General features: G+C 43.6%; 1 protein-coding gene across 8 annotated transcripts in view; it reads right to left on the bottom strand.

The window, feature by feature from the left end:
* KCNN2 (potassium calcium-activated channel subfamily N member 2) overlaps positions 1–19,328 on the bottom strand; it is a 476,417-nt gene extending 457,089 nt beyond the window's left edge. For 4 of the 8 annotated variants that reach the window (XM_081505791.1, XM_081505795.1, XM_081505794.1 and 1 more), the window contains exon 1: positions 18,400–18,963. The gene's annotated coding sequence lies outside the window, so the exon portion shown is untranslated. Of the gene's footprint in view, positions 1–18,399 lie in introns of all 8 variants that reach the window. The other 4 variants (XM_081505792.1, XM_081505793.1, XR_014058369.1 and 1 more) reach the window with 3 other exon arrangements.
* Positions 19,329–22,755: the final 3,427 nt, after the last annotated feature.

Below are 22,755 nucleotides of genomic sequence, written 5' to 3'. Positions count from 1 at the left end.
AGGGAGAGAGTGAATGTATCAAGAGACTAAGCAGATGACAAGTTAATCAAAAATAAACACATTTTGAAAATGAATGATGGTCACCGTGTTCAAGCCAGTTAAATCCACATGGTTATCCCAGGTCTTCAGCAGAGAGAATGATGTACTCCTCAGACTAAACCTCTGGGACACAAATGATGAGAATATTCCAGTAAGGTCATTTTGATTTCCTATTTTTAAAATTGTATATCAGAGGGCCAATGCATATAAACTATAACAAAAGTTGCCTCCTTCTCATGAGTGACCAGAGAAAAATTACTGAGACTGAACAATAGTCACCATGCATCATCTGCATATAAGATCACAGAGGATTCAAATTGCTCTAATGATCTGAAAATAGACATTATCAGCAGCAAGTAATTTATCTGAAAACACTTATATGCCTCTTATTTTTAACCACTGTTTAAAATACTTTGACAATACCAAAAAAAAAAAAAGAAAGAAAGAAAATACCAACTTATTTGTCTTTGCTGCTACTTAATGTATCATCACCTCCATGATACAGATGAGTAAACTGAGAAGTTAACGGTTCAAGTTCAAGGAGCCAGGCAATGAGAGACTCAGGACTGGAACCCATGCACTTGGGCTCCAAAGTCCATGTGCTTCATGAAGACATCATCCCATCTCACATACTGTCACTTATGGGTGTGAATATATTAAGGAGAACCTGGATGGTGTCCTGGTGCCTCTCAGAGAAGAGGCGGGAACGCCAACAGAAGAGCAACAGTGACATCAACATCACCACTTATTCAGAGCTTTGCATACCCAACACCATGCAAACATTTTTCTTTCCAAATGCAACACATATACTCTCTGTCTATAAAGATTTTAGGTGATAAACCAATGAACTTTTTTTACTGTGGCAGACAGTGCATTTTGACTTAACCCATATTTCAGTCTCCTAGAGGTCAGAGAACTAAAAATCATTTCTGGTTAATCTCCTGCAATCCTGATGCAAGCATGTGACCTAAGTTTTTTCAGAGAAACCTTCACAAAATTTCACTGTGGGAATGAACAATGTTATTTTCTTTTTTCAGCTCAGAGTGGGAGCTCAGATTTCCTGACAAGATTGAGGGTGGTGAAGATACTTCTGGGGCAGTTGTAATGGAGCCACGGCGCTTCTGCCAAATAGTATTTCTTGGTGGTTTGGGGTATGTCTCTTGGCTGTATGCTGCTTAGTACCAATAACTCTGCATTATTATCCCCCAGGCTGATTCTCCTGGCCTTCCAGAAACACTGGGAGCTACCTAACATGCTTTAATAAAAATTATTCCTGATTAAACAAGTTAGAGTAGATACTATTGTTTGTAACCAATTATCTTTTTTAATTTTTTTAATTTATTTATTTTAAAATAAGGATAATTGCTTTACACTATTGTGTTGGTTTCTGCCAAATGTCAACATGAATCAGCCATACGTATACCTATGTACCCTCTCTCTTGAACCTCCCTCCCACCTCTCTCCCCATCCCACCTCTCTAGGTTGTTACAGAGCCCTGGTTTAAGTTCTCTGAGTCATACAGCAAAGTCCCATTGGCTATCTACTTTACATACAGTAATGTGTGTTTCCATGTTACTCTCTCCATACATTATCTTTACATACATAATATGTATAATACACACATGCTATAAGACATGTATCTGGCTAGTGAATCAAAATTTATGATTTCAAAAAAAAAAATCATTACTTTGCACGAAGTTAATGTTAAAAGAAGTAGTTAAGAAAACTATTTAGGACAGGTGGTGATGCACATGGATTTGAGTCATATCAATTGAGTTCCAAACCTGGGTCTACCCTTGACGGAGTCTTTGAACTTGGAAAATCTCATTAACTTCTGTATGAATGACTAGAATTTAGAAAAGGGCATTAATTCTTCACACTTCTCAGAAATAAAAGGTATAATTTCCACAATCCTACACGCAAATACACTAACATTTAGAGAGGTCTGGTGCCCTGCCCAATGTCACACACTAGTAACCGTGAACGCCGGTCTGTCTCACTCAGGGACACAGACGTGTAGCATCACATTCAGCTATAGTTATAAGGGACACATACGTGTAGCATCACACTCCACTGCAGTTGAGAAATAAAACTAACAAATTACCACCAGAGCTCACAGCTTTGTCTTCATGAGTTTGATCAGTTCTGAGGATACTGCCCATTGCTGAAGACACTGGTAAAACACCAGTTTCTGGATGTGCCGAAACAACTGCTGGTTCCTGGTGTATGGCAATTCACCAAGCTAACTCTCACTGAACATGCTAACTGGCCCCTTTAAGAAGCAGCCCAGAAAAACTCCTCTGAGAAGATGCTGAGACTAGCTCTTGAAGGAAGAGTGGGCATTACTGAAGAGAGGAAAACAGGAGAGAACAAATAGTATAGGTAAAAGCAGAGCTCACTGAGTAAATAATAAGCAATGAAGTGCAGCAGAAACATGAAAATCTTTCTAGTTGAGCAGTGAAAGAGAAGGCTAGAGAGTAGCATAAATGAATGCATGAGAGCCTCATATGCCCTGCTTGTGAGTTAGGACAGAAGCCAAGGGAACATCTGAAAGGCTGAAACTGAAAAGTGCATGGACAGATTCCATTCCAAAAGAGGTCGTGATGGCATGATGCCCCAGAGGCAGAAAGTCAGTGAGCCTAGTAGGAAGACTAGTCAGGAGATAACAGCTGGAGAATCCAGTAGTCATGTATGGATGTGAGAGTTGGACCATAAAGAAGGCTGAGCGCCAAAGAATTGATGCTTTTGAATTGTGATATTGGAGAAGACTCTTGAGAGTCCCCTGGACTGCAAGGAGATCAAACCAGTCCATCCTAAAGGAAATCAATCCTGAATATTCATTGAAGGGACTAAGGCTGAAGCTCCAATACTTTGGTCACCTAATGTGAAGAGTCCACTCAATGGAAAAGACCCTGATGCTGGGAAAGATTGAGGGAGAAGAAGGGGACGACAAGGATGAGATGGGTGGATGGCATCATTGACTCGATGGACATGAGTTTGAACAAGCTCCGGGAGTTGGTGAAGGACAGGAAAGCCTGGCACACTGCAGTCCATAGGGTCGCAAAGAGTCAGACATGACTGAGTGACTGAACAACAACAAGGTTGAGATAATTAATGATAGCCTAAACTATCAGAGGAAAGCAGAGATAAAAAGTAAATATGCAGACTATTAAGGAAGAGAGCCTAGTTTGACTGTTGTTCCCCCAAATTATCAGCAACACAGTGAAAATAAAAGGGTAAAATGTTTGAGATGCCTCTCCAGAATTCACTCAGAAATAAATAACTGGGTAAAGTAGGATGCATTCATACTCTCAATAAATCAAACTTTCAATAAATCTAGTTATAACTCTATAAAACTTTCTCTTACTGATATCTTTGTGGCACACCCATGAGCACCTGCACTCTCTTTGCTATCTCTGACCTTTAGCTGAGATTAACTGACGAGGGAGTGACAACGTGATGGGATTGGTATCTGTGATGGTGTGTATCCCAGAAGCCAGTGTCACTCAGGGGTAACCCAAAAGACAATTTACGACCCCTAGAGGCAGGAATGGGGAATCAGGCTTTGTGGTCCAAAACAATGTGCAGTGATTTTGAGATTTTCATCCTATAACTGAAAATTTTTTATGGCTGGTGATATAAATGGTCATTGTGGAGACCCAAAAGAACTTAGAGAAAAGGAAAATAAGGCTGGCCTCAGAATCCTATGAGCAAAAAAAATATATATGTATTACCATGAATCCTACTAAATGGTTTAAAAGTCTTGGAAATCTAGAGTTGAAGGTTTTCATCTTCAACAGTATTTAAAAACTGGAGAGAAAGTATTGGCAAAAGTGCTTCCGAAAAGGAAATTACTTTTTTATGTATTTACCATAAAAAGATGAGAGACAACAGACTGCATGCAAATCTTCCTAGTGGGGGTGGAGGCAGTGGGCTGTAATCTTGAGGAAGGGAGAGTTAGGCAGGAAAAGGACAGTAAATACTAGGGAGTAAGTAACGGAGCCTGCAATGGCTCCACAATGGACATGTAGGCTGTGTAGCCCTGCACCCATCTCCACATGAGGAGAGACTCCCGCACCTTAGAATAGTCTGCAGGCAAGAGAAGAATTGCCTGGTCTGAGAGAGTCTTTATAGCCTTGAAAAAGATGGAAAATACCACTGATGATAACATAAGCAGTGGTTATCACAAGCTATTCTATCTCCTGTTTATTCCCTTAGAAATCAATTTCTTCATCCTAAAGAAACTTCTTCTCCCCTTTTCTTTTCTTTTGTGACGTTAATACAAAAGCTTCTAAGTTAAGCCATTTACTAGCCACTTTTTTGTGAACTCTCATATGCATAAGAATAAAGTTGGGTTTCCTTCCTGTTTAAATAAAAAAAGGCAAGCAGTTTATCCACAGGCTCCTCCTCGCCTATCTCTCTTTGGTCAATGTCCATTTCATAATGTATTAAATTCCTCTCCACTCCTCTGGATTGTCACCAGCCCCTCCAGCATCCCAGAGCAAGGAGTCTCTGAAGTCACTCTTGTCGGTCTATACTATGTGGGGTGGGGGTGTGGGGGGCGCTGGAATGTGAAACAGCAGGAGTGGCAGCAGCCTGAGCTTTCGTCCACGGAAGCAGGTAAATCAACACTTGGTCAGTTGTGGTTGCAAATTTGTGGCCCAGGGTGCCCGCAGGGTTAGGCTGACGTGGAACAGTGGATCAGTCGATTCTGCTATGACTGCAGACCACAGGTAGTCACATTTTTCTGCGATCATAAATTTTCTGTTAAATCCGTATTTCTTCTCTATCTTAAAAGCTAAAGTTTAATTTCTGCACAAGTCTGTCTTCTAAAAGGGGTAAAATCTTGCAAGTAATGTTCAGAGATCTAGTTTATAGCTATCTTTCAAGGATGATTGTCTCACAGGCTAAGTACATTTGTTATACAAAATACATTTATTAGAATACTTCATGTAAAAGCTTTTCCAGTTAAACTTATAAACAATTTCAATAACAGGAGGCTAAATGTATTTAACAATATTGTGACAATTAACCATCCAACCATGTTCTCTGTGACTTGGTTATAATATTTCCTAATTAAGAATGTATCTAAAAATCTCCCTCCTAGAAAAAGTTACTTTTTGTTTGTAAAATAAATGTGATTCTATCCATTTAAAGTAAAACACATCTCATTCTTTTACATTTGTAAAAACTACACACAATATACAATTAAGGATCTGTGGGAATAAAATTCTGTCTATAAAATAAGTGAAGGAGAATTTTGAGAACAGCCATTAATATCATGTAAGTGCATGGGGTCACAAGAGTCAGGACACAACTTAGTGACTGAACAACAATAACAAAGTGAAAAGAAATGATATGGAAAGATGCTTTCAAATTAAATTGCAGTAAATAAAGTTATATACAATATACTCAGACTCCTGTGTGGGAGGAATAGGATATAGACACCCACACATAGAAAGACAAGAAAAAGTAGTCAAATTATAGCTGATTTTAACTAAATGAATTATATGTTTCCATTCATTCCCAACTTTCTACATTATTACTTTCTAACCAAAATTTTATAACTAAAGTGAATCTAAAAATACTGTAAACTGAGCACTATGATGGGTAATCAAAACCAAACTGTTCACAATTTATTAAGCAGAAATCTGATCATTTATATCCTATTAGAATAAAGACTGTCAAGAGGATTCAGTAAGCTTACAGGAGAATACAGTCTTTCTGGGCTCAGTTAATATGAGTCTACTCCTGAAACTTGGGTCCATTTTCAGATAACTGACAAAACGTGGCAAATGAGTTCTCAAAGCTAAAGTCTCGCATCTAGGAGGTAGTGGGTCTCTTTCCCAAAGAAGTGATTGTTTGTTTTTTTCTTTCTTTTTGCTAGAATGGCATACTTTTCCATTTTTCTAGTACAGCATCTTGAATTTCCCTGGGAAATCACTTCTCTTACATTCTGAAATTCCTCCCAAATTTGAACATGACTTATCCTTTTAAACTCAATCTTAAAATTTGTGTTAAACAAAACTAAACTTTAGAGGTAAAGCTTAGATCTGTTGGTGCATGGCATGAAGGCACCATGCTATCATTCACACACACAAAGAATCAAGAGTTAGTGATAAAATTAGAAAAAGTGAAAAAAGGAGAGTTCTTTATAATATTGTTGCTTGAATCCTAGATATGGTTGGTCCTATCCACACACTTTGTCTTATGTGAGCTGAGAAATTATTTTTTATTTGAGCCAGTTTGAACTGACATCTTTCACTTACTCAAGGATCTTATATAAAACATCACCTCTGTGTGTCCACAGACAGAGAATACCTTCCATTCAAGGAAAAAATTAAGTCCAAAGATCTACCATTTGCTGAGAGGAACATTTGGAAAATCCATCCTCATAGGAAGCATCAACTATCTGGACATTAAATGCATGCCAAATCTCCTTCATTTGTGAATAAGGTGAACCTAGGAATTGTCACTGGAAAACAATGATACCATAGGCTTAGGACTTTGCAACAGGGGGAGAGAACAAAGGCATGAGATGTTCTACAATTTCTATAACATGATTGATGGCATATGAGTCTCCCCATGCTCAGTACTTAGAAATATTTCTATAAAAATGAGAGGAAGTCCACCTCTCTGTGCCCCAAGTAAAGAAGAAAAATTGATAACCAGATCTAGTCAATCAGTCACCTCAGTCATGGGAAACAGGAGGGGAGATTACCTGTCCACAGGAAAAGCAATGGCCAGATTAACTTCACAGACTTTAATTATAGACAAGATTTGTTTGCCTACCTTTTTGAAGTTAGATGATCTTCACTACTTACATACTTAAGGCAATTGCAAGGAAAAAAATCAGCAGCAAACTGATGAGAAACTAGTGAAAACACTCCCCCCACCTCAATCATACACTGACAATAAATCCTTCAATCTGTTCAACAGGCTTTTGATTCTCCTACATAATGGCTCCTTCAACTAGAGCGGGACTGGGTTGCAAAATATAGTGCTATCAGTTACATAAAGCCCTCAATGTTCAGGAACTACTAGCTTCATGAAATAACTAAACATGGCATGTTTTGCTCCTCGTCTCTTTCTCTGTTGCAAAAAAGCCTTGACTAGAAAAAGAGTTAACAGCTCAACAAGAAGGATAGGTGTCCAGAAGTGGCAGCTCATTGGCGTCCTGCTTCTCTCAAGGTTAGAAAGCATGCACACTCCATTCTCTATGAGAAAAGACTGGGCTCTGCCTAGCAGTAAAATAAAAACAAAATTCTTGGAGTTGACTTTTGCATATGCCCAGGGATATGATGGTGTTTGGTAAGATTATTGAAAGGGAAGAGCAGTCAAGACTAATATTGTATTTATATTGGAATTGATACTGAGCACATGGATAAAAGCAGGATGACAATCTATATTAATAGATCATTTCAGCCTCAGAATGTAACTTGCAAGTGTGAAGTGAAGTGAAAGTTGCTCAGTCCTGTCCTACTCTTTGCAACTCCATGGACTATACAGTTCATGGAATTCTCCAGGCCAGAATACTGGAGTGGGTAGCCTTTCCCTTCTCCAGGGGATCTTCCCAACCTAGGGATCCAACTCAGGTCTCCCGCATTGCAGGTGGATTCTTTACCACTGAGCCACAAGAGAAGGCCATAATTTGCAAAAACAGTATCAAAATCAGATACCTCAGAGTATTTTTTAGTAACAACAAGCAAACAAATGAAAAACACAGAAAAACATTATGCACCTTCTCAAATTCCCTCAACCCCTTCCTCCTCTCTCTCTCTCTCTCGGCGAGCATCTCATCCACATACAAGCAGGGCACCTCCACTTTTAGACCTAGGAAAAATAATGTACTGTGTGACATGGTGCCCAGATTCCTGAGCAGCCACAGAGAGGCAGGAGTACAGAGAATTAACTTCCTGGGGAGTAAAACTTCATCAGTGAGAAATGAAATTAGAAGGAGCCGGGAAGCTAAGTTCGTCTTTATTTTTCTCTTCCGTGCACTACATGAAGGTTTTGTTCCTTTCTGCAACGCTCCCAGGGAAGCCCAAACACTAAGACAGGGTATAGTGACACAGTGTGTCTTAGCACAGCTCCCTGTTTTTAAACCGCAGCTGGTGTGGCAATACACAGCATTGTACAGAATCACATCACACACTCTTGTGCCTCACCACCCTCATTCTCTGGGTTGCACAGCCCAGAACAATTGATAGCACTCTAAGCATTGCCTTGGGCTCTGCTTTTCAGAAAACCTAAGAGAAGGTGCGGTTGAAGCTACTACGATAACAACAGTGAAATCTTTGTCACTATCACCAATAATTTTATTAACACAGTAATTTTTATTTCCCCTTCAAATATTCAGCAATATGCTTTCAATTTGCATCATACTTTGATCGGGATGACAAATAAGTCATTCCTCATTCACAGAGAACCTTCCAAAATGCCTCCTTTGCATTATTATTACCAACAAATACAAGAAATACACTTGTGTTTCAGCTATATATTATTCCAAAACCAATCTCTCAAAATGAAATGACTTAAGGCAAAGATGAGGGATGTTTGCTGGCACGGTTCCAAAATCCTGGTGACACCAACTGGGGTCACTCACTTGGCCAAATTTAGCTGTTAGCTGGACCAGACTAGAAGAAAGCTCCTCTCACATATGTGTGCCCAGCTCCTTCACACAGCAACTTGCTCTTCCCAAGGCAAGCTGGGGCTTCCTCACAGCAAATTCAGGACAGTCAGTCCTCTCACAAGGAGGCTGGCTTCCAAGAGAGAGGAACCCAATGCTACCAGGCTACAAGCCCCAAACTTCACTGTCATTAAATTTCATTGTTCAAAGCAAGTCAAAAGACAGAAAAGTGACTTACCTCCTGACAACCAGCAAGAGAGCAGAAAGGAGGGGTGTCACTGGCAGCCATCTTGGAGACTCTACCACAGTGACAAATAGATTTAAGGGACTAGATCTGATAGACAGAGTGCCTGATGAACTATGGACAGAGGTTCGTGACATTGTACAGGAGAGAGGGATCAAGACCATCCCCTGGATGAGCTTAAAGCTCAACATTCAGAAAACTAAGATCATGGCATCTGGTCCCATCACTTCATGGCAAATAGATGGGGAAACAGTGGAAACAGTGAGAGACTTTATTTTGGGGGGCTCCAAAATCACTGCAGATGGTAACTGCAGCCATGAAATAAAAAGACGCTTACTCCTTGGAAAGAAAGTTTAGACCAACCTAGAAAGCATATTAAAAAGCAGAGACATTACTTTGTCAACAAAGGTCTGTCTAGTCAAGGCTATGGTTTTTCCAGTGGTCATGTATGGATGTGAGAGTTGGATGGTGAAGAAAGCTGAGTGCCGAAGAATTGATGCTTTTGAACTGTGGTGTTGGAGAAGACTCTTGAGAGTCCCTTGGACTCCAAGGAGATCCAACCAGTCCACGTAAAGGAAATCAGTCCTGAGTGTTCATTGGAAGGACTCATGTTGAAGCTGAAACTCCAATACTTTGGCCACCTGATGAGAAGAGCTGAATCATTTGAAAAGACCCTGATGCTGGGTAAGATTGAGGGCAGGAGGAGAAGGGGATGACAGGGGATGAGATGGTTGGATGGCATCACCGACTCAATGGACATGAGTTTGGGTGGTCTCTGGGAGTGGTGTTGGACAGGGAAGCCTGGCGTGCTGTGGCTCATGGGGTCACAAAGAGTCGGACACGACTGAGTGACTGAAATGAACTGAATCACAGTGACTCCCCCACTGGCCTGCGGATTGGGATCACCTGAGGACCTTTCAAACCTAGAAGCACCCAGTTCACATATTAAACCAATTAATTCACAATGCAGGAGAGCGTAGAACATGGGTATCCTGTTCTTTTTTTTTTTTTTTAAGTTCCCCAGGTGATTCCAACATGCACACAAGCTTAGAAACACCCAATCCACTACAACTTGTAAGAGATTTACAAAAGCTGAAGATGCTAACTGGCAATCCTTAGTTGCATGTGATTACGTGTCAATTCACAGCATGCTTTGGCTTTTCCTGGGTTTAAAATTTAAGCCAAACACCCACCACTTCAAAGCACCACAAAGCTGCCGTGATACACCAGCCCTGTCTGCCTTGGAAGATGACCAATCTTCTAGTTGGCCTGAAAGTTTAAGACTTTGTTTTACAACCAAGACAGTTGGGGCCCAACTGTACAGCTGGTCACAATAGTATTGCCTTCCCTTCCTCTACAAGACGAGTCATGTTCTTGTGAGTTTTGCTTCTGAAGTGCATTCCCAGTGTTAATACCCATGCTTCCTGGAAATTAATGATGTAGTCCAGTGCTGCCTAAAGCGTGGTCCATGAACCTGAAAGCATTTGCATCACCTGAGAACTTGTTAGAAATGGAATCTGGGAAAATCCTAACAGACAGTATCTGAGATAAGGGCCTAGAAATCTGTGTTTTGAAAAACAGGAATTTGAAAAGCACTGGTCTGGCTTATCATGCTTTCATCTCCATCTATCTCTACCATTTCACATGAGGCAAGTTCAGTTTCTATTTTTCAGTAAAATTGTAAAAAGCAAACCAGAAAGATTCAATGCTAATTTGCCAGAGATGCCTTGACCAAGGGCAGCCAGTATCTTCAGACCATATACATGATAATCACATTTTGGGCATAGTTTTTGCCAGCCATTTATCTGAGGGGCTGTATAAAAATTGCTTATATTAACAATAGAGGCTGGGGTATGGAATGAGGGGTGTGCTGAGCACAGCTGTCTGGAGTTGGCAAGGCTCTTCTCTTCTAGAACACATCAAAACTGTCACTTACAAGTCAGGTGGTAATTTTTTCTCCAGCTTGAAAGGAAAAAAATCTTTCCCTTAAAGTTAAGCAGAAAACCAACCTTATCTGGGACTGGATGCTTGGTTTTCAATTTGAATTTACACTAAAAATCATTTAGGTTTCAGAAATTTAGAAAGTAGGTTCTGTTGAATTATCTTGAACTAAAGTTATTTAGAACAATGACAAGTTCTGCTGAGCAAATTAACACCCTAAAATGTTAGCCACGTTGAAACAAAAGATTTGTTGAAGGACTCACCTGTTTATATTCAACTGATTTTAACAAGTCCGTATGAATTTTACCTGCACATGAGGAAACTCTCATCCAAAACGCTCTGCTGGTACTACTACTGCATGAACTGAAAGTATAACAAAGACATTTCATAAAGCACGCACACTGTGGTTCAGATGTTTTACAAATTCAGACCAGTCTCCCTGAATACAGAACAAAAATTTTAGTAGTATTTCTTTACCAGTCAATTAACATATACCTTGATCCTCAATACACTGAAGCAAATGGAATTTTAAAATCCCTTTTGAAAACTCACCTTTGATAAATTATGGCTTTTATTTATCATGTGTTTTACAAATGTCATATTTAAATTTTTAAAAAATGACCAGTTAACCAACTCCCCCGGCCCCAGCTCCCCATAAAATAATCTAATCCAAGTTATACTGGTTAGAGATCTGGGAGGAGATTGCTCCTTCAGTATTTCTGAACTGCTACAGACAAAACCATCCTCTTGCTGCACTGCAGGCCTGGCAGGAGGTGTCTGAAATGCCCCACCCACACATTCTGTGGGCAGCAAAAACACCAAATACCATCTTTCACAAAGATGAAAAACACAATAGATTTGAAAAACGCATATTCTCAGCAACAAACTCACTCTTCCGTGTTACAGTCACAGGACCAGTCTGTGAGATTTACTTTCCCAAAGTAAATCTAAACACATAAAATTATTTGTGTAAATAACCATAAGCAAATTTCAATCAATGATGTAATCTATATCGGAAGACTCCTACGAATTTCATAAATGACTAACTGCAGTGAAAACATCTCTGAGAAAGTGTAAATAAGTCATTCCATCTTTAAAGAGGTTCAAGGGACTCCTATATTCTTTCCCTTTTTAGGAGAAACATCCAGGAATACAACTGCCTGAATCACAGCACTGTGCAACTGGGAAGGGAAAAGATTCTTCTGTCCCTTCCTCCACTTCCCCACTGCAAAAGCACAGTTAATGAACACGGTGCCTATCCCTTTCTCAGGGATGCTGTTAGAACCCTCCCCTGGGCTTTGTCTCTTGGCCAGTGGCCAGTACTACGATGGAGTCCTAGAGATCAGAAGGGTGGCACAAGGCTAACTGAGTGAGATCAGTCATCAGTGTAAGTCTATAGAGAGCACAGGTCCCAACAGGGAAGCTAAACTTGGCCGTCAAACCCAAGGAGAAAAACTCAGAATCATAACTAAACCCCAGTCCACAGGGTGGTGAACTCAACAGACCCCTGCACGGGGACAATGGGAAAGGCTGGAAGGACGGAGCATGGCCCAAGACAGCTTGACTTATGTAAACACAACTGTTCAATGGAGTCTTAGATTGCATTCATAAAATGAGTAGTAATCACTACCTACCTTATACAGTTGCTATGAAAATCAAATGAAAGAATTCAAAAGTGCACCTGATTTGTGAAAGTGAAAGTCACTCAGTCGTGTCTGACTCTTTGCGACCCCATGGACTATTCAGTCCATGGAATTCTCCAGGCCAGAATACTGGAATGGGTAGCCTTTCCCTTCTCCAGGAGATCTTCCCAACCCAGGGATCAACAAACCCAGGTCTCCCTCATTGCAGGCAGATTCTTTACCAGCTGAGCTGCCAGAGAAGCCCAAGAATACTGGAGTAGGAAGCCTATCCCTTCTCCAATTGATCTTCCCAACCCAGGAAGTGAAGTGGGGTCTCCTGCATTGCAGATGGAATCTATACCAACTGAGCTATCAGGGAAGCCCAAACCTGATTTGTACATTGTAAATATATCTGCAAATACCATCACTATTACTAAGACGGCCTGGGACCTGGGACCTGGGACACTTTACCTGCTTGCACCTGGACAAAGGGCTTCTCTGGCAACATAATACAAACTATAAGGGACTAAAAATAACTGTGGCTTGTGCAGTCAGAGAAAATCAAAAACAGTAAGGTACAAATGCCACAAACCAACTGCCATTTCTGAGGTGTGAGGAACAAAAACAGCACACTGGGCATGATGCCTGCACAAAGCACTACCAAGGGTGTGGGCAGGCCACCTAAGTCACCCGTCCAGCCCAACCCATGGACCTGCCCTCCCCTCACCCCACTTAAGGAACCCACCCATCCTCCTGGGGAGCAAGCAAGGGCACCTGTTACTTGTTTTCATTCCCTTGTGCTGCAGCATGAACCCCGATAAAGCCTTGCTTGAAATTCTCATCTGGCCTCTTCTTAATTTCTATTGACTAAAGAGTCCAAGGACCCAGATTGTAGCATTACTATGTTCACACCATTCTTGCCAGGGCTGGGTAGAAGGGAGTGGTGTGGAGGTCTGGACCAGAAGTAATCCTATGAATATGTGAATTGTCATTGTCGGTTTATTTGTCTGCCTTCCTAACTAGACTGTGATTTCCTTGAAAGCAGGGGCTGTGTCTTAGTCATCACTGCATCTCCATTTACATAGCAAGACATTCAATCACACTTTATGAAATGCTGAATGAATAAATTCTGAATCCTCACTGTTATTCAGACTCCTGGCTGGCCAAGAATTATATACAGAGGAATACTACATGGCATAATGTAAGGAATGAGACAGCAAATGCCCACATGCCTAGGAAATGTTTCCTTAGCCAAAAATGCCTACTACCTCACTGCCAGAGCACAGACACCTCTGGATAAGAAGCCTGGATTCTCAGAATTAGAAGCATTTCCTTGAAGTTGGTCAATAAAGGAAGCATTGACAATTAAACATCTTAGAAAATAAGAATATCTAAACTGTGAAAGTCATTCAGTCATATCTGATTCTTTGTGACCCCAAGGACTATACAGTCCATGGAATTCTCTTTACCAGCTGAGCCACCAAAGAAGCCCAAGAATACTGGAGTTGGTAGCCTATCCCTTCTCCAGTGGATCTTCCCAACCCAGGAACTGAACTGGGGTCTCCTGCATTGCAGGCAGATTCTTTACCAATGGAGCTATCAGGGAAGCCCAATACCTAAACTTTACAGTGTCCCTATTTTACGCCGGCACTGTGCTTAGAAGCTTCACATCATTACCTTCTTTAAAACTCACAATGACAACATAAAGGAGGTTTTGTTATTTTCTGCATTTGACAGATGAAAAAACGGAGTCTTTGAGAACTGACCTCCCAAGCGTTAGAGCCCGAAATGAATTCCAGTTGATTTTATTCCAAAGTTTACATTCTTCAGCAATACTGTATCCAGCTGTCCGAGGAAAGAGAGGATTTTGTGTGTTTATCATTAGTGAGAAGGGGATGGTCTCATCCTGATCATCTTAAAGCCAAACAAAAAGGGGAATTCTTCCTTCTCCCTCCTCCTTTTCACAGTCTCTGTGCACTGTCCCTTAAGCCAGTCTCTGTGCTTGCACCAGAGACATACCAGTGAATAGACACAAGGGTATCACCAAAAGGAAGGAGACAGGTAAATAAAGGGATGTGAACTGCAGTGTGCAAGGGTGGTGGCTGGGGAGCTAGATGGCAGCAGAGTGATGGAGTGGTGGCATGGAAGAACCTTGTCAGGCACAAATGTAGTCAGGGCGGTCAGCTCAAGCCTGGCTTTGGAGGGAGCCAGTGCTGCTCAGGAGGCTCCGCAGGACAATGCGATGGGGTATCTGAGATCAGAAGGCCTCAAAGGACAGCACAGCTTGAGGTCTTGTGGACCTGGGGCCTATGAGAAGATTGTGGCCAGCCCCAAGGTAGTTAGCTGGCGATTATCAACACGCCTGTAATATACACCGGACTTGACACCAAATCTAAGGCTCCATTTGTAACCACTCCCCTGCCTTTCTTTTGGTTCAGCCTCTGGGTCCTCTCTCCTCTTGCTGATTTCACCTGTCCCTGCCCCGACAAGGTCTGCTGCGTTCCTGGCTGAGTACCTGTGCCAGCTCCGTGCTTCCGCATCAGCCTCCCGGCCATCCTTTTCCTTCAGTCTGTGCCATTTGGGGCTGCTCTGAATAGCTCTGGGTACCACATGGAACAGTGGCTCCAAGACCTGGGTCACATCTTCCTTAAGGGTTGGCATCTCCATTAGACTTGCTTCAGCCTCAGGAGGAACTAGAAAGGACACAGCCTCAACTTTTGGACACTGGGAGGGTGCAGTCATCTAGGACACTTCCTCCATGGCCCTCGATTTCTCCACCTCTGCACTGTTGATGCATCCTTCTGGTATCTATTCAACCAATATTTATTGATAACCTATTCTACTTTACCCTCCTCTGAGGATTAAAAAGACAAAATTCCTCTGCCCCCAGGGAATTCACAATCTAAAAGTGACAATTTAAGTGAAGGAATTTGGACTATACCATCTACAGGCCTACACTTTCCACTCTTAAGTCTCTTGCTCCAGATTCTCCTTCAAGGTTCACACTCAAACCAACTCCCTACCTGACATGTACACCTGACTGTCTAACAGAATTTCAAAATTAATATACTTAAAATATGATTTTCTTCCATTCGCTGTAAACAGCATCAATATCCTCACAGTCAAATAAAAAAAAATGCAGGTGCCACTTTTGACTCCTCTCTTTCCCTAATACCCATCTCTAATCCATCAATAGGCCCTGTCCATTCTACCTTCAACGTATGTCCCGCATCCATCTCCTTCTCTTCAAGTCCATTCTCATGGCACCGATTCCCCCTGGGCTGCTGCTGACCCACAGAGCCCTCAGCGCAAATCTCGAAACAGTGCCCTTCCTCCAGGCCTTCAAAGCCCTGAGACAGGACGCTTCCTGACAAGGAAGCAAGAGCTAGATTTTGACCTCCACTTGACCTCCAGGCTGGTGCCAGATGCAGTAAGTAACGTGCAGAAACACAGCTGCACCCACGCCACCATCTCCTCTGCTTTCTTACTGCAGTGGCCTCTCAAGTGCCCTTCCCATCGTCTGTTCTCCACATAGCCACAGAGGAGCCTTTGAAAACCTTAAATCCAATTTTATTTCACTCTCTGCTTAAAACCCTTCAATCTTTAGCTTGACCTACAAGGCTCTGCAAGATCTGGTTCCAGACCACCTCTCCGATCTGCTGGCCAACCCTGACTATGGCTACCTTCCTCATTCTGAGAAACATCAGCCTCCCTTTGCCAGACTGAGGTGTCTACTTCTGTTCTTTCCTACCTTTCCAACACAGAACACAGTTAGTCTTAATGTTTAATTCATCATTTACTTTCATTAGTTCCATGCATGGCCCGTCACCTTTCATTATTTATGAGTTATTTTTAACAATGTAATAAGCAGACCTGGCCCTACAGTCAAAACTCAGGTGACACCCTGCCACTGACTCACCTCTAAGGAACCAGATGGTCACCTGGCTTCTCCCCATCTAAGGTAATCACAAGTACAAATCTCAGAGTCTTATTCTCTTGCTTTCCTATTTATACAAATTTCCTATTTATGTATATGCATCTACATATATTCCTAAGTAGTAGGGTTTTTCATTAATTTTCAACATTATGAGATTTTCTTGCTGTATGTAATCTTTCAGCCAATTTTCACTTAATATTATATAGCTTGTATGCAATCATACTGTTATGTGTCACTCAGTTAATTCTTTTGACTGCTGTATAATATTCCTCTTTGTGAAAATGTTACACTGTTTATCTATTCCTTGGTGATGGGCATTGGAGTTCTCTCCAGACTTTCATTATTGATAACCAGACTGTCACGAATGTTCATATACATGTCTCCTGTTGAACAAATCCAAGAGTTTTTAATAGATATAAATCTAGGAGTGAGTTGAACAATTGGATCACAGGTGTACAAATGTTCAAATTAGGTGTACAATGCCAAACATTTCCCAGAGTCATTGTGCCAGTTTACACTCCCGTCAGCAATGTTGGAAGGTCCTGCGGATTTACATCCTTTTCAATCACTTGATATTTTCAAACTTCTTAATTCGAGGCCAACCAAATGAGTTCAAAGGGATACTCAGCATGACTTCGATTTGCATTCCCGTGATTACTAAACATAATAACTAGTACATGTTCACTAGCTATTTGTACTTCCTTTCCTCAGTGCTTTAAGGTCTCAGACTGAAAGTTCCCACCACAAAGAGAATGTCCCTCTCCACTCTCCACGTGACAGTCGCCACTCCCTAGTACAAACTCTGCTCTCTTTCCTCTGTGGCACCTACCACTGCCTGAAGTTATCCAGTCCACCTGCTGAATATAGTGTCTGTTTCCCTTAACTAAAATACAAACTCCGAGGATTTTGGTTGTCTTGTTCACTCATCTCAGATAGATGGACGAACATCTAACAACACAGATATATAATATATTAAGAGTTGTGGTCCAGAGTCTGATGTTCTGAGTTCCAGTTGCAGCTCCCCCACTTAATAGTTGTGTGATCATGAACAAATTATTTAAATCTTCTGTTCCTATCTCACATGTAAAAAATAATAGTAGTCATTACTTCATGGGGTTGTTATGAGGTTTAAATGAGTGAATACTTGTCAAGTTCTTAGAACAATACCACAAACATAGTGAGTGCTTGATAAATGGTTAACATGATTAATGTGTGATTAATTATCAGGACTCCAAGGAGAGCATAGGGGCACCCAACCAGCCTGGATCTAAGACACTCCCTCTTCTTCCTCATGTTCTAAGGCTCCTGGTCCTGCAGATGTCCACTCCTGCAGCCTAGAGGAAAGCAGAGAGGTGCCCAGGGAAAAGTTGGGGGGCAGTTTATTCTTGAGAAAATGGTCTGGTCATTGAATACAGGAAGAAGTGCGCAGAGTGAGTGCTCAACAATGCTTGATGAATAAATGCTTCATAAATCATCAACCCATCACCCTATCACCCCAGCCCTTCCTTACAGAGTCACAACATTCCCGCCTCCCTCCCTGCCTTACGGTTCAAATTTTTGAAGAGAGAAAAGGAAACTTAGAAAAGAGGATGATAAAGAAAGAAAAGTAGGCTGCATCAGGAGAGAGGGGAGCAGGGAACTCAGTCAAGGGAGAAGGGAGGAGAGGTGGAAGAGAAGGAGAGGCGATGGGAAATTTCAGGTCGCACTGTGGCATCTGTGACTAGCACAGAACACGAACATGCCGAAAATAAGAACATAAGGGAGTCTCCACCACCCACCCACCCAGGGGAATGTTTCTTTTTAACGTATGAGTGGGAGCAGGGAAAAGATAAAGCAGAGAAGGCCTGGGGAGGGTGAATAGGAGTGGAAGACCAAGGCAAACTTCCTTTCACCATCTTGGCTGGGAGAGGAGGGTCCCATTAAATCTGTGGCCCCCCACCCCACCCCACCCCAGCCCCAGGCAATGTCACCTTCGTCTCCAGCTTACCGTGTTCTGCAACCGAGAGCCCCGCTCCATTTGGCACCTTCCTCCTCTCACGGGGATAAATGCGGCCTCGGTTAAATGTACCAGGAGGCTAAACCCCAGTGAGACTCCGTTGAGAATTCCAGCAGGTTCACCCGGAGAAACTGTTTCCATCTGAGAAGAAATCAGGAGTCCCGGCCAGGAACCAGCCGCCTCTCCGCGTTTCAAATTCCGGGACACTTCGCCGCCTGGGAGAGCCCCGCGCCCCTCCCCGCTCCTCCTCTGCGGGGTCTCCGAGCACCCCTCGGGGGAGTCCTGGCGCGCGAAGAGGCCGGGCCGAGTCCCTGCCGCCCACTGGCGGCTGCTCGGGGTCCACCCTCGGGGCGCCCAGCTTCCCCGCTCCCGGCCCTGTTTCAGCACCGACCTTGCTGAAGGCTGAAACCGCTCGCAGAACGCCCTGCCGGGACGGGGGACTCCCTCTCTCTCCGTCCTTGGCTGGCAGGGCCGAGCCCGGAGGGCGGGGGGCCGGGAATGCTCAGGGTATTGCCGACCTTGAGGCTACCGAGGGGTGTGCACGCGCCGAAAACAACACACGCGCGCGCGCACACACACAGCTCGCTTGACAGTTCCCTCCCGAGGAAAGGCACTGTCCAGAGCAGCACGGAGGAGGGCACGCCACGCTGAAACAGGACGGCCAACATGATTCCCCAAACCAAATTTGGGATGGTTTTAAAAGGTTTGGATTGCAGCCTCTCGACTTCAAGTCAGGGAACAAATCCCCTCTTGTATTTCAAGGCCGGATTTCAAGGGTTAACCAGAGCTCGAAGGGAAAGAGAAGGGGGGGGTGCTGGGGAGAGATCCCCGTTGGAGGTTTGCCAGGCCTAGGCGCGAAGCGTGTCTCCGTTTCCCTTCCCAGCCGGTTCACCATCGCGCCCTCCCCGCCGCTGCTTCCCGGAGCTACCCGGAGTCGCCAGGGTTAAGGCGGCAGGGCCGCCGCGCAGGCTTCCCCGGCCCGGAGCGCGCGCCGCGGGCGGAGGGGCGGGGAGCGGAGAGCCGGGGATCTCCCGCCCGCCCCCCGCTCAGGGCGCTTCCAGCCCCGCTCTATTTATAGCTCTCTTCCAGCAGCGCCTGGGAACTCACCAAGCCGCGCTCAGCCTTTCGAGCTGGGAGAGCTTTCCACAGACAGGCTGTTTTCATGAATTCTGTGAATGGCAGAAATGTCTCTAGCCTTCGGGATCTTGATTGCCACTGTTCAGTACGTCTTCACACATTTCTATTTCTTTTTTTTTTTTTTAAGAGCCAAGAGGATTTTGAGACAGGTGAATTGCAGGCAGGCAATTTATCATGCTGGGGACCTTTTGTTATCAGCTGCCTAGAAAAAGAAAATTCCTCCATGGATTTACAGGCTTCAGGCTCATTTCATATTTTCTGCAACACTCAACCTGTCTGGGTTTTTAATCTGTCAGTCAGATGGTCACAACAGGCTCGAAGTGACTTCAAGGGCAATGAAGAATCATGTCCTCTGCTCTCTGATTGCCTGCTTACCAGGGGTCTCAGGGCTGGCTGTCAGCAAAATACCCACCTCCGGCTGCTCTCTGTGTCAAATCCCACAGTGACACCCCTCCCCCCATAAAAAAACAGGCAGTTATGGTGTCTTGTATGGGTTCCTGGCCCCAGTGGATACTGGTGACACAGGAGAAAACAACATCTGCTCCTCTGAGTCCTACCTTTAGCGTAACATGGAGCCCAGTGCATCAGTCTGCAAGGCCCTAAACCGATGCCTGCCTCCCAAGCCCCTTCTTTCAACTTCAGTTCAGTTCAGTTCAGTCGCTCAGTCGTGTCCGACTCTTTGCGACCCCATGAATCGCAGCACGCCAGGCCTCCCTGTCCATCACCAACTCCCGGAGTCCACCCAAACTCGTGTACATTGAGTCGGCGATGCCATCCAATCATCTCACCCTCTGTCGCCCCCTTCTCCTCCCGCCTTCGATCTTTCCCAGCATCAGGGTCTTTTCCAACGAGTCAGCTCTTCTCATCAGGTGGCCAGAGTATTGGAGTTTCAGCTTCAAAATCAGTCCTTCCAATGAACACCCAGGACTGATCTCCTTTAGGATGGACTGATCGGATCTCCTTGCAGCCCAAGGGACTCTCAAGAGTCTTCTCCAACACCACAGTTCTTTCAGGTACTCCTTCCCAAAACAGCTCTTGAGCCCCCGGGGCTGTGCAACGCCCCAAAGGACTGCTAGGTGCTTCAGAGGAGCATCAAACATCTGCCCTCACAGACCTTAACCAGGAGGGCTCTGTCTGTCCACCAGGTGTGGGGGGAGCGTGGACCCCATCATAGGGCACTCCTCCAGGGCTCGAGGGGGCGCTAAGCCCATCCAGCCTCACCTCTTCTTCCCTTTCAGTTTCAGGGTTTTTCCTTTAAAACTGATCCCAAAATAGTAAGAGGTTACTATTTATTTCACTGTGTTTAATCAGAACGATCCTAAAATAGGGCATATAATTAATTTTGCAGTTATCTGTAGGCTGAGGGGAAACTTTTGCTTTAAGTCTTTGTTTTTGTTGAAACACTTTTTCCTGTATTCACTTGACTGCCTTAGTTAGATGTGTTATTTCTGGGATGAGTCAGGACCCAGGAGTGAATCTGGGAAATGTAAGAGAAGGGCTCCAGAGTATCACGTCTTGAGTTCACCTCTGCTGTTTATATGCTCTTGTTGAATTTACTTTACTTGTGTGCTGCACTTCCTTATCTGTGAAATATGAATAATAGTGATAGTAAATACTCCTTGAGGTTCTAGTGAAATTTCATGTGCTAATCTCCTTACATTGCTCAGACCAGTGCCTGGCCTGTGATAAAGCTCCATGGACATTATATACATATGAACTGGAGTTGATTTGGTTGAATTTGTACACACAAAGAGGCATTTTGTTTATGTAAATCCATGATTTCCTCGGCATTATACTAAAGCAGATCCCCAAAGGCATTCCATTTACTGAAGTCCCTGGTCCCTGACCCTGCATTTTCTTCTTCCTGAGAAAGAAAGCATCCCCTCAAGGCTTTTAAGAAGTCCTGCTGCTAATCTATAGAAGATACCCTCTGACACCAAGGGTTAAGAATCACCCGCTTATAGTGCTTCACTGCTGTCCTGGGAATCATACTTTATATATGAAAGGTGTTGTTGTTGTTTTTTTACCCTAAAAACATCCCCATGAAGTTTTCCAAGGGACCATGAAGGGGAAGTCCTAAATATTCATTGGAATGACTGATGCTGAAGCTCCAGGACTTTGGCCACTTGATGCAAAGAACTGATTCAGTGTTCAAGACCCTGATGCTAGGAAAGACTGATGGCAGGAGGAGAAGGGGACGACAAAGGATGAGATTGTTGGATGGCATCACTGATGCCATAGACATGTGAGCAAGCTCCGGGAGTTGGTGATGGACAGGGAGGCCTGGCGTGCTGCAGTCCATGGGGTCACAAAGAATCGGACACTACTGAGTGACTGAACTGAACTGACGAAGGGGAAGTATTTCTGTTTACAAAGCTTAACACACAGGTTTGTACAATATATTATTTCCCCTCCTAAAAATTAGGCTTCAGGAGGTAGGAACTGTGTCCTGTAAAGAGTAGTCCTCTGACTGAAAGGATTAGTTAGCAACCCCAAGTTCGTCCTCCCTTTCAAAAGAAGAGAACCTGTCATTTTGAGACATACAGCCAAATATGCTCTGCACAATCTGGCCAAGGAACTATAAAATAAATCGGCATCTGGGAGCTTCCAAGAAATCTCCCCAGAGATACCTTGGTGGTGGTGGTTTTGTATTGTGTCAGCCTAGCTAAACTGGAGCAGTGTTTCCCAGGCTCGCCTCCTCTAGTTTGGTCCTGGACTAGGATGGGCACAGGAGAAATTCCCACAAGGTCAGGAAGGCAGAAGTGCAGTGGCAGCCATGGCTGTACTAGGAAGGTCACAGGAAAGTCGGGTGCCCTTGCAGCTGGCGCACCTTGTCACAGTTCTGCTGGCTCATCCTTTCAGCATGACAGAGCAGCTGGGCCTGCCGCAGTCCCCTCCCTGCTGGATGCTGCTGCTTCTCTAGCTCCTGGACAAGGTGGGTTAGCTGCGTGAAAAGGGTGCCAGCGTTTCACCAGCCTCATTGCAGCTGGAGGTTTGGAGGCAGTTAAAGGTGAATGTAGGTTCTACTTCATCCTCGTGGGTTCCAGGGCATCCTTGTTTCTCCCACACCAAGTCTGTGCCATCAGGGTTCTGCCAGAGAAACAGAACCAGCAGGAGATACAAATTAAGAGAATCATTAGAAGGAACTGGCTTACACTGAAAGCCGGCTGGGTTAATTCCAAAGTCTGTTAGGCAGGTCATTAGGAAGGG

This window comes from Giraffa tippelskirchi, chromosome 7 (assembly GCF_054371585.1).
Source record: "Giraffa tippelskirchi isolate mGirTip1 chromosome 7, T2T-mGirTip1v1.2.pri, whole genome shotgun sequence".
Classification (NCBI taxonomy): Eukaryota; Metazoa; Chordata; class Mammalia; order Artiodactyla; family Giraffidae; genus Giraffa; species Giraffa tippelskirchi.
Note: the sequence above shows the minus strand (reverse complement) of the source record. Positions and strands in the feature narration are given on the sequence as shown.